Source organism: Corvus moneduloides, chromosome 5, assembly GCF_009650955.1.
Source record: "Corvus moneduloides isolate bCorMon1 chromosome 5, bCorMon1.pri, whole genome shotgun sequence".
Classification (NCBI taxonomy): Eukaryota; Metazoa; Chordata; class Aves; order Passeriformes; family Corvidae; genus Corvus; species Corvus moneduloides.
In genome coordinates this window covers 39,844,926-39,864,440 of record NC_045480.1, presented here as the reverse complement: position 1 = coordinate 39,864,440, position 19,515 = coordinate 39,844,926, and the positions used below count along the sequence as shown (strand labels likewise).

The following is a 19,515-nucleotide window of genomic DNA, read 5'->3' as shown; positions in this document are numbered from 1 at the left end:
ATTTACACCTTGTATTCAGATAAGAGCAAAATAACCATTTCCCTTTGACATTCTTGCCATTTTTGTTACTTTACTTATAGCATGGGACATTCTTTTTGGAGCACCCTTTTAACACTACTTAGTATGTCCTTCAACGCATGCACTATTGATATCAAAAGTTCATTGTTTTAGAAACTTTTTATTAGGATTCATAGCCTTTGAACTTTGTATTGTTGTCTGCCAAAACAAAATGACAATCAAATAATTCTGCCACCCTTTTTTTTCTGTCCTTCTACTTTTTTCAACTTCCTTGCTTTTCATTATTACTGTTACTCTGAAACGACATTATCACAGTGGAACATAAACAAAAGATTAGGTATCTCATCTGGATTAGCTTCACGGCCTCTCTCCCTTTCACCCCCAAAAGCTCGATGACCTGCTAAAATATGATATCAGCTGCGTTTTCTTTGGCCAGCTTGGTTCACTTGACTTGACACTAGCAAGATCAAACTACTGCAGACTGTCAGCATAAGGGATATCCTTTGAAAAACAGAAGTTTTTCTTGTTTGGGGTTAGACTTTTTTCTTAACTCCTTTCTCCTTTGTATTTTGGATTCCCCTTCCCATCTTCACAGAATGAAAATAAGTCTTTGTATATTTACAGTTGCCCTTGCACTGTTGCTTTACAAAACAGCAATTATATATTGAACACACTGGCAGAAATTAAAAATCTATTTCAAAGGTAAAAAGCAAGTAATGTTTTTCCTCTATCTTAAAATTCAGATCTCAAAATAAAGAAAATTTTTCTTTTCAGTTTGCAGATGTTTAAGCAACTGAAAGATAACTCCTGAAAATTATATTATTTTCAGATTCCGATATTAACATTACTTTCTTCTAAACTTCATTTTAGAAAGGAAATAACGAAATAATTTTGAAATATTACCCTACTAATAAAGCTAAAAATATGAGCATGGGAAAGCTCTTCTCAATGGAAGACAAGACTGCACTTTACTGGGTGAAGATGTGTAATTGCATGATACTGTCTGTCTTTACATGCACATTCAGAAAAAAAAATTGTTTGCACGGTTAATGATTACACTTGTGATAATGACAAGTACAGTAAAGTTCTGTCCTTCCATTGAGGATACCATCTTTCCCCGTTATAAACATATGTCTAAATATTTCCTTTGGTCTTGAGGGCATTCTGAATTCTGAACAGGCTCTGGTTTTCCGTTTGATTCATTTGTTCTGCTGGTGCAATTGCACTGATATCAAAGGATTTTAGGGAACAGTTTAGCTTGTGAAAGCAGACTGCGATGAAGGTTTTCAAACCTCTTCCACAAGTCTTGTGGAAGAAGAGGAATTATGACCTAGTGATTTCTTTTTCTTAATTAATCTGGAAATGAAACTGTGCATCTGTACAGATTGGAACTCTACAATGGTAGAATATGGGACTTGATGAAATGAAGATAGCACTACAGTTCACAAATTCAGGGTTGGAAGAATCCAAATTAAAAACGGAGTTTGAATGGCTTTTGCTGCTTCAGGCAATTCACATAGATTCCATGCAGCTGCATGGATTGAGTAGGAATCCAATGGCATTACTGAAAATTGAGTATTTTTGGTTGAGCTTTCCTGGATGAATGCAGAAACCCACTTCTACAGAGTGCTACTTTCACTTTTGTTCTGAAAGGTATACCAGCTTTTTCTGTATGCTTTGCTACTCTATGGGAGAATGAGCTGGATACAAAAGGAAGACCTATATATAAACATGTAGCCTGACAAGCTCAGCAGGGTATCAAAGAGTAAGTTGACCCACTAATAAGTAAGGGGTATGAATTTTATAGCTGTGATGTCTATGAAATCTCTTCAGTGAACTGTGTATGACACTATTGTGTAATGATTATGAAATATTCAAGTTCTAGCCTTTGGAAATGTTATATTTTACTGAAAAATAAAGCAGTTATTTTAGATTAGTAGATAGCAAGATAGATGGAAACAATATTGCTATAAAAAATTTTAATCATAGAAATAGAATACAAAGAACTGCAAAATAGATATATAAGAAAATATGTACATACTATCTGGGTTTATACATCCTGTGTTATGCAACTCCAGAGGCAATGTTATATGATCCCAGTTTTTGCTTATAAGAAACTTTTTAATTTTATAATGACATTTCCCAAAGATATTATCTGTTCTTAGGTATGAGGCTTGGTGGTTGTGGGTGTAAGTTTTATATTTTACGGTATATAAAATTACAGTGAGTTGCAATCAGTGGACAAGCTCCAACTTTTGACTGCTTTTCTGCAACACTGTTCTAACAGTGTCACTTTGTGACAAGTTTCTATGCACATGAGGAAGGAAAAAACTGGGCAAAAGCTAATGGTTACTGAGGCTGCCAAAAAACCCAGTAAACAAAGGGTCCTGCCTCAAGCCACAGCATTAACAGGCAGACACCAGTGCTCATCTGGCAAAGGTCTTGGGCTGTGGCCCTTGTTCTGTCTCCTGATCCTTCACCTGTACCCCCTTCATAGGGTCCATTTCCATCCAGCTCCTGCAGTGGACCACTAGGCCAGCTTTGCTTCAGGCTCATGTACACTTTCTTAGTGATTCCCAGTGTTGTGCCTGTTTTCCACCTTGCCTGCCTTTGGGTTCTGCTCTTGACTCAGTCTTCTGGGGTACATGGACTTGCTCCTTTAACCGCTGACAGTAACCTTGTTTTGCCTTCTCCTTCAGTGTTTCACCTCAGCTGTCTGTGCGGATGGTGCTGGACCCCTGAGTTACCTGTAAGCAGCCCATGCTAAGCCACTAAGCCTACCTGGGTATGTACTGCTGGACAAATCTCTGTCCTCTCAGTAAATGCCAAAACTAATCTTGAAATCACTCCTCAGTGGCTCACTCTTAATGAAAGAAGCTACACAGGTGACTAACATGTGATGGGAGCCCCACAGACCAACTTTGCATTTATTTTTCTCAAACAAGGCAAAACAAAAGAAATTTGCTCTGTTTCATCCAAGTTGGTGCCCAGTCTGACCATAGAAAGGAGCTGGAGTCAGAATTCCACTCTAGTCAATATTAAGAGTCCTCATGTTGCCCAGGCAGATGGAATATGTGCTTCTCTGCACAATATGTCTTTGTGAGCAGGAATTTCCATCATTATAAATGCAATTTAAAATGCATTTTCATATTAAATTTGTTGCCAAAAGTTGTATTAGAGATGTTTGTTTCCCTTCATGCAGGCTTTCCAAACACATCTTTCTAGTTTTGAGAGGACTGATACTGTCCGTGAACTGCTAGTGTATAATGGACTTGCATTTTGCTAGTCATAGCATTATAGCTAATACAATAAACATTGAAGTGGCTCAATTTGATTACAGTATGCTGCATGCACAAAGCCCAACACTTTCAGGGAATAATATATTTTTAAGAGATTCCATCTATTCAGTGTATCTTCTGAAGAGGCAGCCTGCTGAACCAATGACTGCTAACATAATGTATCTCTCAGGTTTTAATTTTATGATGTATTTTATTTTATGACCTAGTGAGCAGCACCCCTCTCCACAGGTGTGGTGGGTTTGAACTAGATGATCTCTAAGGTCCCACCCAACTCAGGCCATTCTGTGATTCTAATGAAGACCTGGCATAATGTGGTCAGCAGTTGCATCACAGAGCAACTCAATCAAAGTATTATTTTGGAGTCTTTATGAAGGCTTTTATGAAGCAGTTCAGATTTGGGGAAATTTTTTTCACTAAATTGCTTTTGGGTGGTAAAAGCTAAAGCTCAAACAATAAACAATCACAAAAATAGAGGTAAATTTCACTTAGTTTTTTGATAAACTGTTAGAGTTGAGATCTTAGTTTCAAGAAATTTTTGATTACAGATAATACAGACAGATGATCAGATACTCATCACATTTTTCAAAGTGGCAGTGCAGCCCATAATCTACATAGCTTTTGAGATAGCAGCATCTGTGGAAGAATGATCCTCCTTTACAGAATAAAAAGAATAAAACCTTACTTATGGGGAGAATTGTAAACAGTGAGAAAAACTGAGAGGGGCAAAAACTTGGTTAGGGGGTTTGATCTATGGGGAGCTCTCTAATACATGGAGCAGGGGCTATGAGAGAAAAATGGTATCTGTTGTAGACCCATGATGTTCTGTTCTCTCTTAGAACTTGATTGGAGCTGAGTTTTCACCTTCGCCTGACAGGAAAAGATACTGTGATAAGAAAAAAAATTACTATTCTTTATATCTCCAGGCATTCTCAGATACTTGAAGAACACACACAGTGGTCCACATGAAAACAAAGTAAGACAGAAAAAGGAAATCAAATTTTTGCTTTGTCTTTGATTTCTGTGGCACTGGGTCCCTAAAATAAGTCTCCTCACTGCTATTCTTAGAAGAGGAGAAAAAGTAGTAACCATGCCACAGAGTGTCCTGGTGTCCTTCTAATTAAAAGATATAGCAAGGGCCCCAAGGGGTTTGTTGGCTGGCCTAGCTGCTGGTCGTCCTAGAGGTGATCAACCCATATCCTTCTCCCTTTTTCAGCCAAGTCTGTTGTGGTCACAGAAAACAATGCTGAAGACACAAGTTCTAAAAATACAATTCTGTCACAAAGGCAGATGTTTCATCTGTTCCATTCAGCCACTGCTAGCTTGATACATTTTATTTATTCTCTATTAAAAGAATGGAACATACAAAAGGAGTAGCTTCCCAGATGACAGTTATGCCAGGCTCTGCTGAAGCTTCTTATTTTCCAAAAATACCTTACAGATGAGCAGATTCTGAGGCTTTTAGATTAATAAGACTTATCTATTAAAGGTCAATTTTATTGAATTCATGGCATTTTGATAATGTAAGTAGATAAAGGGAAGGAAGAGAATCCCTTTTGAAGTAAAAGTACCTTTAATAAACACTATAAGGTCTAGAGATATTGTACTTACTGAGCATGAAATAATCAAAATGACATATTGATATTTGGCATGTTACTGATTTAATGCAGTTTCTCTTTATTTATAAAGTTCTCAAATTTAATATGCAAAACTGATATATCTGTAAAATTTGTGGATAAGGAAGAGAAATGTTTCTGATACAGAGTGCCTTCAAGAATGACTATAAACGTTTTACTCATACAGTCATAAGGATAGGATCACAATTTATACAGTAATTAGTACTAGTTTTAATTATATTCTAGATGCTTTTACACACACAGTATTAGTATCCTCCAGTTACACGGACTTGTAAAATAACTTTTTAAAACTATAAAATGAAAATAAACCTTCTCATTTTTTGCTGTCCTTTACTATGCCCATAGGTGAAAGGGAATATGTATTTGTCATTATAATAATTTTCATTTCTTAGCCATGTGGATGCTCTTTATTGCAGACAGAGCTGGTCTGTTGCTGCATGCTGAAGAGCCTCCTGCCTAATCCATTTTCTCCTTGAGGATATTGTGGTGTCAGCTCTGCAACTGTTCAAAACTGATGCTTGGCCTCAATGTGCCTCCTTTTTCTTCCTTGTCATCCTCGAACATGTTTCTGAGGAAAACTCAGTTACCAGCGATACAATTTTACTTGCACTGTGCTCCCAGATCTAATCCTGAAGTAGCTCATTTGCTTGTTTTGCCTGGAAGAAGCCGGTGGGGAGATAACAATGAGTTGTAAAAAGGCTATTTCCTGCTCTGGTGCTCTTGACTGTCTGACTCTGGTCTCTCGTCTCAGGCTGTACCCCTGCAGGCCCTAGTGCACCCCTTGCCAGGCAGGGCAGTGAAGATGTTCATGTTCCAGAGCTGTAGGAATATTTACCATTGTATTTACTGAACAGGTTTTCTGGTAAAAGTTTTGCTGCATTTAGAAAAGATGAAAAGAGTAGGCAAGTTTAATTTAGATGCAAGGAGCATATATTACCTGTGGATGATTTCCTGTGCTGGTTTCTGATCATAAGGAAAAAAACCAATGAGGATGAATGCTTAGTTTTGAGAGAGCTGAAGACTCATTTTGCCTTCAATTCTGCACCATTTTCTAATGGGACTTTTTCATCTGTATTACAGAATCTTTATAATTGAGGACAATTTCTTAATGTTTAAAAGAAGTGGGAAATAATGTTCAGAGGGAAAAGCAAATATGTCTTAAGGCTCTTCTCTGCTGGAGGTAGGAAAAGACAGAACCCGGATTTGGAAATGTCAAACAAAATGTCTGCATGCTGGGCTAAAAATTAAGGAGTATTATAAAATATTGTTGAAGATTTTAAAGAGTTGCCTGACTGTTCTGATACTGAACGTGCATGCATGCTTTGAAAGTAGGGATTCGTTACTTGTGAAATATTTTCTCTTTTTTTCTTAAAATCACTCCCTCTAATAGGTCTACAAGAGATACCTTCAGGAACTTCCATTTTGAAATTATGTAAGGGGAAATAATCATGCCAAGAAGTTTTCTATCTCTAAGTGTTAGTGTCCCAGCTGAAAGCATGGCCAGTCTCATTGTGGTCAGCCTTGTGGCCAGCCTTCTTTCTCTTTCTTCCCCCATTTCCTTTCTATTGTGGAAGAACACAATAGAAGCTCCACAAAGAGGAAAGTACTCGTAGTATTTAGGGTGGGCCAAACACTAATTCAAAGACCAAAGAGGACATTCATCCAAATAGTGAGATATAAAAATTACATCTTAACTAAAAATAACTATGCTTGTCCTAGATGCACCATGTAGGTAGTCTATGCTAATTCATTTCCCAAGTTAACTTATTCATTATAAATAATCACAGATATTCTAAAAAATATTTGAAAAACTAATAATGTGGTAGGGTGCTGTTTATGATACCATTTCAACTTCTACCTTTCTTTCCCCTTTTTGTCCACTTTTCCTTTCCCTTTCTTATTACTTTCATCACAGATTGCACCCAGGCACCAAACAGTGGAAAATATTCTCCCAGAAGCAATTATGTAAGATGTGGGCTGAAAGCCTCCTTTTCTCAGCAGCTTTGCTAACTGTTTTCCAGATGCCTTTGCTCAGCCTAATCAAGGTGTTTGGGTAATGTGGAAACACTAAGTTTTCTAGAGGTAGATGACTGCAACAGCTGCCTAAAGATATTTTGCTAAACTGCTTAGTATTTTCAAGGTATTTAGTTAAAAGTTTTTGGGCATCTCTGTGCTGCACTGAAGAAAACACCAGGACAAAACCGTATTAATCAACTCTAGAATTAATTTGCTGATTCCAAAGAATGCCTGAGCATTGAACACTTTGATTAAGGGAACGTCCAGAAACCTCTTTTAAGACATGCTTTAGATTTTGGTACTACAATGCCTTGCCCAGCCTTTACCCTTATGTAAGTGTGTGTGTTAGCCTCTAATGAAGTGTGAAATCTCACTGACTGTGTAAGTCGTGAGGATTCCATTGCATGTAACAAAGGCTGGGCTCCTTGCTGCAGGAATATGTCAGTACGACAGCAGTGTAGGAAGAAGACATGGGTATGATTTTCTACGGAGTCAGGGTAGCTGCAGGGAACTCTGAGCCATTTAGGTCATAAGTAGAACAATAGTATTTCTATAGGTAAAGAAGACCTTCATCTCTTTCCAGCTAATGACAGAATTATTTTGATGCAAAGGCAATGTTTATATGGGGAGATTATAATCACAATCATTCTTACCTATTTGTGTACATTGCTACAAGTTTTGTTCATTTGTTGGTAAACAGCTGAATGGTCCCGTTGTAGTTACCATTCTGGGAAAGAGCATGTGTGAGTTAGAACAAGCCTTGTAAAACTCAGCCCCTATTGCTGTAATCCAAACAGCAAAAATACTGGGTTTAGAAGTATTAGTGAGCCAATATTTCAATAATTTATTTTGTCTTTCTTTTTCTTCTCCCTGAAAAGAAGGTGTAGGTCTTTCTGGTTCCCTGTGAGCTCCAACAAGGATCCTAGGAAAAAAGAAAACCATGTAAATAAATACCTTTTTTAGAAGAAACCATAGGGAGCCCATCAACATATCTTGCACCACCCCAATGGCCATCAGATCGGCTGCCATCAGGCACTGTTTTTCACTCCCTCAGACTTCAAAACAATTTCATCAATTTTTTCCTTTTGTTCTGATTTTGATGCCTTAGGTTTTAACTTTCGTATTTTTCAAATTCTGTACTGCTTAGTGTGTAGCTCTGAAAATTTCTTGTAGCCTGTAAATTTCTGCTCTCTCATGCTAGGCAGACATAACAAAGCCTCTCTGGGTCTGCTCTTCAAGGACACCAAGACTGTCCTAGGCCAAAAGAATATAAACCAAAGAGCCGCAAAGGGGGGGTAAGCTGAGGGCAAAACTGAAGCTTTAATTGGAGAATTAACCTTGCTATGCAAATGAACCAAACCTATAAAGGTGTGAAGAACTTGTGACCTGTTGTCCATCTTGGGGTCCATTTTGAGAATAGCTTCAGGCTCCCCAGGGTGTACCTTTGAAGGCCTTTCAAGTAAATACCTATTTTAATCCTTTACTCTGGTCTAGTCTCTGTTTCTAGGAGGCCTCTCAAGGCATCAGTTTAAAGATCACCCTAAACTTAATTTTTTTCCCTTTGCAAATCACTAAAAATTAAAAATAATTTTTAATATGACCTTGACTAATACAATAATATGCAACACAGTGCCAAGTTTTGAAACTGTTGCATTCAAATAAAAGCTGAAACATTCAGGAATTGAGCATTAATTAGGTTTAGATTGCTTAGTTGAAAAGGAAAAGGACTTCAGGAGAGCAGCTGGTTTTGGTCTAATATCTACATATTTTTCATAGTTTGCAGGAAATATTTCAATTTTTTTTTTTGCTTTAAGACTTTTGTAGGTGGGCAGCTGTCAATTGGATGGAGCAAAAGGAGCTGTTGGGCTCGTGTGGTGTCAGAACTGAACTTACTCATCTGCTAAACCACTATGAGCTCATTATATAGCACAGGCCTAAGCAGTGTCAAAACTATGGTATAATTTCAGAACAAATGTGGAAGGAAGATGTGAAATACATAGAAAATGAACACTGAAGCTATTAAAATCAATGCTGAAAATTAACTGTCTTTTCATTAAAGACAGAGAATAAAATGTGCCAGAGATTTGAAAAAATGTACAGCTGGAATTGCACTAAAATGAAAACAGTTTCTTTAGTATCTGAGGTTTAATGCTTGGCAAGGTTTTGTAAATTAACTTGCAAAAGTCAAAACCTGTAGATTAAATTTAAAAAGCATTTGTTTGGTGGATGTAGATATACTGAGAGGGGTCAATAAACCTCTTTCTCATTGTGAGTGCATTATCAGGCAAACCTATATTGCCTCCTGCTGTGGTAGGAAAGCAGATAAGGCCTTTGCCATCTGTTCTGAAGGTCCTGAGTTTAATTCTCCATGGGAGTTAGTACATGATGCTGGTAGGAGGGGAGGAATTCATTTGGGAAACTGTTTATCTTTCCTTTGGAGAAAAAACATTTTAAAAATAATATTATTTTAATCAGAAGAGATTGCAACTCTTGTCTCTGGTTTTTTGAGGTTTACAGTGAACTTAAAGTAAACAATTCTTGTAGGAAATAAATGACTGTAAGAGACAGGGATATTTATCAAAAGTGGACTTTTATTTTATGGTTTAGAAGCAATGTATAAATATCCTGTTTGTATTATATCCATGTTCACAAATTTTGCATGTGTACTACTTTCTAGACCTTAACGTTGTCGTGATGATTAAACTCCATTCACACAAAAATAATAATATTCTGATGTCTGAAAGAGAAAGAGCAAATTGGTGATATACAGCAACTGGTCTTTTTTTTTTTTATTTTCTTGTTTTACTTTTTCCCAAAGTAGCAAACAAATTTTCAACCTGTTGATCAGAAGATGAGTCTTTTACTTCTGGTATTTTTCTTCCAAATAACAAACAAATGCAGGACACTATACTCATCAAGTCTTTTCTTTCTTATCCTTCCCTACCAAAGACATTTTAAACAGATGATCATAGATGTCAGTCATTTAGAGCTACCACCCGCTGACTTCTTCAAGCTATGTGAGGGTTTACTTAAAGCTATGCCAAAGACCCTGCTCTCTTATTGTATGTCCACCTTTATCATTGTGTGCATGACATATCTTTATGAAATATATACATGTGATAAAGGTTTTACACACAGGGGCAAAGCCTTGGCACTGGCTGGACATTTCAGAGGCTCTTTTATAACTATGTTCTTTTACAGCCAAAGTTAACAAAGCCAGAAAGCCTCATTAATATAAAGTGAAGCTGAGGTTTGAACAACTGGTTCTGCACACTGTTCTGTCTCAGAGTTTCATGACTTTTGCTTCTGAGATTGATTATGGGGGAAGTGGTAATGGTATATGAGCTTATAAATGATTCTGTATTGCATATTGATTTTCTCTGACTAGCCGTGTTCAGAAGAGGGGCAGGAAAATGGTGTGGATGAGTTCTTGGAGTGTTGTGGTGAGCCGCATTGGAGGAACAGGAGATGCAGTTGCAAAGTTACACAGCTGTTTTGTTCAAGCTGGGAATACAGAGATCAAAGGAGCTCTGCACTATTAAATGGGCTCTCTGGAGAGAGGGAAAGAGACAGTGAGGATAGGGGGCTGCAAATAGGAATTATGACTCTGCTGTTCTTGCTGACGGGGCAGATGTGAGATATGGATGTAGAACCCAGGGGATGTAACACAGAGCAATTGCAGTGTTTCCCAAGATTCTGGAGAATAGAAAGCCATATGGAATGATAGAAATAGGAGTTGGGCTGTTTTAAAATTCTTTTTTCTTGGAGATACTTCTAATTATGCTTTGACCCAAGGAGGCTGCTAGGTACCAGTGGCATAACTCCTACAGGGACTAGAAACCAAAAGTCACCACTGCTGTTCCAGTTGTCAGTGGTAGGAGCTGTCTGCAGGTGTAGCTTTGCTTTTGGGTGCATTGACTGCACAATTGCACCCCGAGGGAAGTGCTTATGAGGTAGGGAAAGCAAAGTTATTTGGCATTGCTTTCTGGTGGCACTAGACAGCTTTTCTTTCAGGAAGCAGTGAGAAAACATAGCTGAAGAGAGACCTAAAACGGGAGACTCAAAATCTCACATTGTCCATACATAGGTAGCAGTCTGCTTTCCTTATACTACATTTTTCATTAAGAAATTCTGTCTGTTTTCTAGGGTTCATGTACACAGAGTGGCTGAAAATCATTACTTTAACGAGACAATAAAAAGCTCTTGGAATTACTTTTTCAGGTGTGTTTTAAATAAAGTAACCTTTTATTATTATTTCTACTGGTTTTGATTATAAATAAGGTATAATAGTTTGGTGATTGTAATAGTATTCATGTACACAAATTTACACAAAGGTTTTGTTTCCACTAGAAGAAAAGGTCCAGATCCTTATAGTTAAAAGGCATAAACTGAAATAAAAGACCAATGACCTTACAATCCAACAGCAGGATTTGTTCTTGTAATCAGAAATTACTTTGAATAGAAAGACCTTTCAAGCAAAGAAACCATGTTTTGGTTCCCATCTGGGTTTAAAGTAATGGAATTTATAATTCTAACTTATCTAAGTGCTTATAAAAATGCTGCCCTTGTGTTTTAAAAAATGCAACAAAGGGCCAAATACACCCAAAGTTTAGATATGTCCCTACGTTTCTTTGATTTCAAAGCAAATTGAGAGCCTAGAGGCTTATGAAAATTCATTGAAACACCTTGTTCAGCTCAAAAGCTGAAGCCCAAGTTTCAGACTTGTGACAGCTCTATATAGAATTAATGCAAACACTATGGATCTGAACTTCTGGACAGTTTCACATCTATAACATTAACTACTGGTCAATGTTAAATGTAGTTTATTTTGACATGACACAGATATTAGTGCTACTGGGACTTTTTTTTTCCCAGAAAATTTGCCTTTTACTTTTTTCCAGGGTAATTAAGTGATTCTTTTAGGTTAACAGGATAAACAAGGTGATAGAGTTACTTAAAAATATTTAACTAACTTTCAATTTTCAAAACATTTCCCATAATTAGGTTTTGAACCTGGATCACTTCTGTTATGTGCTCTGCCAGTCTGGAACTTCGTGAATTAAATAAATAGCAATAATTTAATTTGCAATATATTTCAATATAGTATTACTATAACATGAGATTGAAAAGCTGTAATGTAATTAGTGTAATTCCAAAAAAACCCAATTACTTAAATTAGATTGCCAAGCACCTGTACTTGCATTGCTTGTATTTGCCAAGGAAGGCAAAGAATAAGGTAGCAGAGGGAAGCAGTGGTGGTGTGTGTAGTGTACCTATGTGTGCAGACACATTCATAAATGGCTTTATTTATACATGGCTGATGAGTGTGTGCTGTAACTAAACAATGCTACAGCTGCCTGAAGGTGAGATGGACAGACCGACTGCGTGGTTTGGATGTGGAAGGACTTGAACATTTTCATATTAAAAATTTTCTTAGCAGTTACTTCAAATGAGAAAACACATAGTGATGGCAAGAGCCTTTGCTGATCAATTTTAGGGCTGGGTTTTCTGAAATAGGTGTTATCAGTTATTATTCATATATCCAAACTCATAACTTGGATCCAATATGGAAAATATTTTCAGTTATAATGAAATTTTCTGAAACATCCAAACTGTTTTGACTGCACACGTAAGAAAGCTGGCTTGAGATGCTCAAGCAAGAGGTGGTTCTCCTGTATGCCTAAGTGATAGCATGCCTACTTGGGGTACATGAAAAGGGCCCCCATTCCTCTCTCAGCCCGGTAAGAGAAAGTTTTCCCATCTTCCAGGCAACTGCCTTAAGCCTGGGCCTGCCAGGCATTTTGAAATGCAGATCTCTTGGGAAGATATCAGGCTGATGGAAGGAATGATCCTATAGCTGTGTTATAGTATGAATAATACCTTATAAAAATGAAGCATCTTATCTCTTTCAGTTCTGTGTGTTTGGATTGACGTCAGACCATTTGTCCTTCTGTTCCCTAACTCATCTTGTATGACCTTTTGAATAAGAGCACAAGAATATTGGTACTGCTCCAATTTTTCTGACGTTGGCTCAAGTTATTGAGTCTCAGTCAGAAAATAAAAATAATCAGTTGAAATCCCCTCAGATTCTCTTCTAGGAGTCCTATGTGGAATTTAACAATATTTAACTGTAGATAGCATAAGGTTTTTTTACATATTCTGTAGTAACTAGTCCGCTGAAAAAGTTTAGTCTCCCTTAAAGATGGAGTATCTCATCCTTCTTTCAAGATAGAAAACAGCAGTGCACAGAATAAGCCTCTTCAATTACCTGCACTAGTAAACATTTTATTTTTGCTTTAGTCATTGCCAAATACACATACTTTCTTGATGTTCTCAATTTTCTTTACCAATTTTGCCTAGGTTATTAATTTTATGTAGTATATTTCTCTTTCTCTTGTTGTAAATGTACTTTTCAAATCACTGTGGAGTAGCTGTGTGCAGAGGAATGGAAACTGCCTGATAACCTGATGGTTGCAATATCCTACTGGGAGAGAGGGGCCTTTTTCCAAGTCAGTGTGACCGAGCATGTGAGCTGCGAGTAACCTTTGGCTCTCAGATACAGCCAGAGCCACTTCCGGACGCGCTGGTGAGCCTTCTCCCTGACTAACCTCTGCCCAAGTCCCAGCATGTAGAGCAGAAGGCCCAACAGAGGGGTTTTGGCTGGATAGCCACTGATATTTGAGCTAGAAACTCATCTAGAAGCTAAACCCTCCTTCCTTCTCATGGTCATTTGCAAGACATTGCCTGACACGAATACTGGCGGAGCCGGGCCTTGGCCTCCCCAGATTCTCTCCCTCAGCCTGCCCTCCCCCTCAATCCATGTGCCCTTTTCATGCAAAGGCACCAATATGTTTATAGTTAACTTCTTCTGTGGTATTCTGTTTTATACAATGGGTCAGTGAGGAGTTTTGAATTTACTGGAAATAGTGCACACATTGCAGCATGTCATTTGCTGGAAAGGATGGTCAGCACATTCAGGTCTTCACCCATGCTCAAACCAAAGAGAGGAAAAAATCTCAATCCATGTTTTCCTTGTGAGCTCTGGCTGCTGTTGATTACTGTGCAGATGAAATACATCCTGGTGTCTGCCTCTTTATCCAAATCACTTTATTTTTCTCCGTCTTATAAAACCAAGACAGGAGGTACCTGAAATAATAGCCGTATGAGTGCATGTCATACAATACCCAAAAAAAGTATTGGTAGTGTTTGCAGAGCTAACAGCAATTTTGATGGTCTTCTAGAAACAGGCATCAATAGTATATGATAAAGCTAGAGATAGGGTTTCATTTGATCAGGACAGTAAGTGCTTTGAAACATGGAAGAGACATTAAATGAATGTACTTTTATTATACAGCTGGCTTTATAAAATGGCTTTGTAGTTTATTGGTTTGTGACATGTGGCCCACTTCTGGCACTTTCTTTAGATGTTCCAAGGATCTGTACTCCCTGATACTTATCAAGTATCCTCATGTATTAATGACAGTTTGTGTTGTTTTAGGGTAAAGCAGATTGAGGAGAGGACCACAACCAGGGCTTTTGACAGATTGTGTTAAATAGGAGGAACAAGTCCAGCAAAAGATAGTTGTTGGATATGAAATAAAAGTCATCAAAAGAAAGCGCTGATACAGTAGGGTTTTAGAGATTCACAGTTAGAGACCTAAAAAAACAAGAATGCAAAACTATCTGGCCTTATCAGTCATGGAACTGTATTATGGAAGTTGTCTCAGCATATACTTCTGCCAGGAAAAAAATGAGCTCAGATCTACTATGTGTTATTGAGCTATTTTATTTTCATGTTTGATGTTAGGATTTATTGCAAGTTTGGAATTTTATTATTCTCTTTTCATGGCTTGACACAGTGAAGGGTTGAGGTGTTTGCACTGAAAAGTTCTGCTGTCTAGTTGCTAGGATACTGCTTTTTTTTCAAGTCTTTTATCATGTAAAATGGAATATAATGCTGTTTATTTTTTATTCTAACATGGATTTTGCATCTAAACACAACCATGAAAACTGGTGAAGGTTTGTTTAAATCCTGCCTTTTTGTTGTCTTGCTAAAGCTCTCTTAGCAGTTCAAACTCAGTACCTGAACACAAAGCAATTGCTACATTTTAGTTAAAAGTCAGTTGCTTGTTGCTATTTATATTTGGCAGACTACATTTTGATATCTAAAACATAATTTGATCTATTCTGTTCTTACATACTAGAATTTTCTATAGCTCAAATGTGCACTGTGTATATCCCAGAGTTACATTTCAGAATTTATATAAACATTTGCTAAGTACTGATTGACTTCAGGCAGAGCTTATAATTTGTGTACATTTAAAATATATTAATAGTAAAGAAAATGGTTTAATTAATTTAAATGTGTAAGATTAATTGAAGTGGTAAATTAAATGTTTTTGTAATTGTCAAAGTATATATAAACAAGCATGACCATAATATAAAATCTCATATGTTTAAAGATAAGTCATGAGAGTAGAATCTGAAAATCACAGAACAGTTGGGGTAGGAAGTGCCCTTAAAGATCACCTTGTTCCAACCCTCCCTGCCATGGACAGGGACAGCTTCCACTAGACCAGTTGCTCAGAGTCCCATCCAACCTGGCCTTGGACACTTCCAGGGGTGGGTGGGGCATCCACAACTTCTCTGGGCAGCGTGTTCCAGTGCCTCACCACCTCCACTGTAAAAAATTCCATCCTTATAACCAATCTAAATATACTTTCTTTCAGTTTAAAACTCTTGCCCCTTGTGTTATTACTGCAGGCCCTGGTAAAAAGTCTCCATCTGTCATGAAAGCTCCATGAGCCTTTTCTTCTCCAGGCTAAGCAACTCCATGTCTCTAAGCTTTTCTTCACAGGAGAGGTGTGTGCTCCTGTCCTCTGATCATATTCATGGCCCTTTTCTGGAACTGCTAGTAACAAGGAAATTTTACTTTCTTCCAAACCCTCCACCCCATTTAATTCTGATTTATTCATCATCAAAATATATTCTCTGCTTTATGCATAATTAAATGTTTGAGCTGCTTCAGTATTGTATTTTATTTGAGTCTGTGTGAGTGCTTTCTAACTAGAATTATAGTTTAGTTACTTCAAAATTCTCCCAAGAACAGCCTGTGCACCAGAAATAAGTCCAGGAAAATGGCTGTTCTTTAGATGTTTTATTTCTACTTTGTATCATCAGAAGGATCTTTTAGTAAAACCAGCAGTGACGAAGATGATCATTCTTGCTCTAGGCCAAATCTTGGCTGCTCCCAATCTGCTACACCACATTAATGAACTCACCTCACATGCTGAATGTTTTTGAAAAGTCTGTATAAAGGGTTTCATTTAGCACTGGCTGAATGAATTACTAACTGCATATTTATGAATTTTCATCATATTCTCACTTAGAAAGCCCAGAGTACTTTGCTCTGTATCTTGGGCTTTAGTGACAATATATAGAAATATGTTACTAGATTGGAAACAGTCCACTGGAATAATGAAGATATGTAAAAACGCTGTGATAAGCATACTTATCTAACCAGCATAATTTATTTTATATAAGCAGTCAAATCCTGCATCTCTAACAGCTTGTTTTAACAACTTAATTAAGGTTGGATTTTCTAGCATTTGGATAGCTGTCCAAGTACAAGCACATAAGTCGTGACACCACTTTGTTCACTCTGCACTGTTTTGCACTCAGGTTTTTGCACTGTATTTTGTAAATCTTTGTCCTGATACTCCATACCATAGATGTCCTGACTAAACCCCTGAGTTTTGACTGGGGAACTAGTTTAAAGGCATCCTAGGTACTGTCGAGTTGCAGGGACGATAGATTACAATTATATTTTGCACTGTTGTTTTGTTACTGTTCTATGCACTTTTAAGTTACTAAGAGTTACAACCCAGCTTTAAAGAAAAAAAAATAGGGAATTGTTGCTGCCTGTTTTGAGCTTCCCATCCCCCCTCCCAAAGACATGTGCTCATAGCTCCTTTGTTCCAAGCGCGGGCAAAGCCAAATGTAACTCAGACTCTTCAGCAGTGTCTGATTGGCCGCTCACCCCGGGTCCGCCCCCAGTCCTCCCCTTTCCCCTTCTCCTAATAAAAGATGGTCGAGGGGAGGCAAAGGCTCTCTCTCAGCTCAGCTACTTTCCTGTAAACATCTCTGGTCGTCTGTCTCATTTGAAGGCTTCTAACTGCAGGGAATTGAGCGAGCAGGGAGCTATATTTCTCCCTCTTTGCTTCTGCTGATGGTATTTGCTCTGCAGCTGATTCAGGTACCGATTTTAGAGCTACTAAAGTGCTAGATTGCCCGTGCTACCTCTCAAGGCTGCTCGAGGCTTTCTAAGGCATTGAAATACAAGCGCTAGCCGGTATAAAGCTGAAAAGATACCTTCCGCATTTGAGTCTGTAGAGCATTTAGACCATGTTAGCATAAAGCATTTAGACCATGTTAGCAGGGAACCGTGTCTAAGCTTGTAAATCCTGCTTGGATGTGCTTCATAGAGAGGTTGAGAGGGTCAGCTTCTGAATCTCTGAAGAATTTTGGGACAACAAAATCTTGTGTGATGCTTGGTCAGAGAGTGAGTGAACTAGTTCATGACTGTTTGCATCCGACTGTACTGGGGAGATCAGCCAGTAAGAGCAAGGCTGAAGTCAGCAGAGTACCCTGGTGCTGTACCCATTACTCTAAGATGATGTGTATCAACTCTATTGCTGAGTGCAATTTCTTGTTATAACACGTAAACACGGATTTTTGGTGTAACTGTTTGATTCTCACAATGTGTCTGTACTGCTCAGTGCATCTGAAGTCCAGTGTTGCCTGGCATCAATAAGCCCTGTGATGTTCTTTTACACTGAGAGTTTCCTGTCTGCTTTGCTGGCAGCTTTTGGTTCCTAAACAGAGAGAAGGAAACAAAACACAACTGAGACTATGACCTGCTACCTTTTGTGTCAGAAATTATCCAGTATAGGATGGTGCTTTCCGGGGTAAAATCTTAAAAAAGGGTACTCTGGCAAAATTCATGAAACAGCACCCTAATATGCCCTAAGATTCAACCGATTATGGAACACTTTTTCACCATCAGCGCCACACGGCTTAGTTGTCTTGCTGTGCTACTCACTACTTGTTCTTCACCCTAGAAAAACTTAGAAACGGTTCTTGGAAGTGGAGTTCCAAGCACATATGATGGAAAAACCTCCAGGAGTGAGGAACAGAAGTTTCTACATCCTTTATGATCCATTGACTCCTGTTCCCAACATTAATGAGTTCAACTAGAGTTGAGGAACTCGTTCAACATTGCAGTCCCCAGAAGTTTACATTTGAACGAACATAAAATATGAACAAAGGAGACAAACAAAACGAACAGAGAAAGGAAGGATACGGCTTCAAACAAATGAAGCCAGTATAAGTCAAAATATTACTAAAGAAAGAGAGGAAGAGTAAAGCCTTTAAATAAGCAGTATTAGCCACAAAGCCCCAAATGAATACGGGAAAAAAAGAACAAATAGCAATGATTCATAGAAGCTTACACCCTCTTCTGGTGGCTATAAACTACTGAACATGCTGAGGCTCTGAAGACCCTTCTATTCCTAGTTTTAACCCCAGCGCTGAATATAACATTCCTCATGCTCTGAGTGCACTAATAGATATTAGGGTCCTTGAGCAGCCTCACCTGGGACCCCCACCCACACACCCTCTGCCTACAGGCCCTGGGGCTCCATTAAAGCTCAGACCTGAGCCTCCAGTCCCTTCTAGAGCTGTGCTGTGTCTATCCGTCTGTCTTTCTATCCCTGCTTCCCTGCTGGACCTTGGACTTGCATTGCAGGTAGTCTGTTGCTTAGCTCTATCCCTTCTGCTTTGTGCTGCAGCCTTAACTCAAGCCTTGTCTCCATCTGCTCCCTACTGGAGCGCCTGGATGGGCCCTGCTTCCAGCGCCCTTTTGTGCCCATGGTGTTGATGTGCTGTGGGACTGTACCAGGACTGTGCTGGGATTGGCCTGGGCTCTTGGACTGGCCCCCTTGCAGAGCAGTGCTGCCTTTGCTGCTGCCTGGCAGCACTAAGCACTGGAGGACTGGTGTGCTGAGACAGAAAGCATGAGGCGTGAGCATCTGAAATCTGTTTCTCTGCAGCTTCAAAACCAAGTGCCTTCCAGATCTAGAATTTCAAGGAGGAGGGATGATTTTTCAAAATAATCTCTTGCTGTGGGATGGCTGTTAGGGCTTGCAAAAGATCCAGCTCTCTTTGAATGGTGAGAATGACATCCATTTTAGGAGAGATTCAGAAACTTAATGGTTTTAAATTAGAATCCCTACAAAAAGTTAAATTTCCTTCAGAATGGAATGACCATTCTGTGTCCAACTTGACAGAGCACTCAGAAGAGAAATGACAGAGAGCAAGGTCTGTAGGGTCTCTGTATTGGTCAGGTAGGCCTGGGGAATATTAATAGATTCATCAGCATCCTTCTAGAGAAGGCAAGCCTGTGACCTGGTGGGAATCAGAAGGCAGGAGCTGAAAATAATCTGCCAGAATTTCATTAAAATTGAAACATCTCTGGAAAACATATAAAC

The 19,515-nt window shown here is 38.4% G+C and overlaps 1 long non-coding RNA gene across 5 annotated transcripts in view; it reads right to left on the bottom strand.

Annotated features, from left to right (window-relative positions):
• Positions 1-4,958: 4,958 nt before the first annotated feature.
• The window catches only part of LOC116443968, a 31,210-nt gene continuing 16,653 nt past the window's right edge, over positions 4,959-19,515 (bottom strand). For all 5 annotated transcript variants that reach the window (XR_004240129.1, XR_004240132.1, XR_004240133.1 and 2 more), the window contains one exon: positions 4,959-7,889. This is a non-coding gene — a long non-coding RNA (uncharacterized LOC116443968). The remainder of the gene's footprint in view (positions 7,890-19,515) is intronic.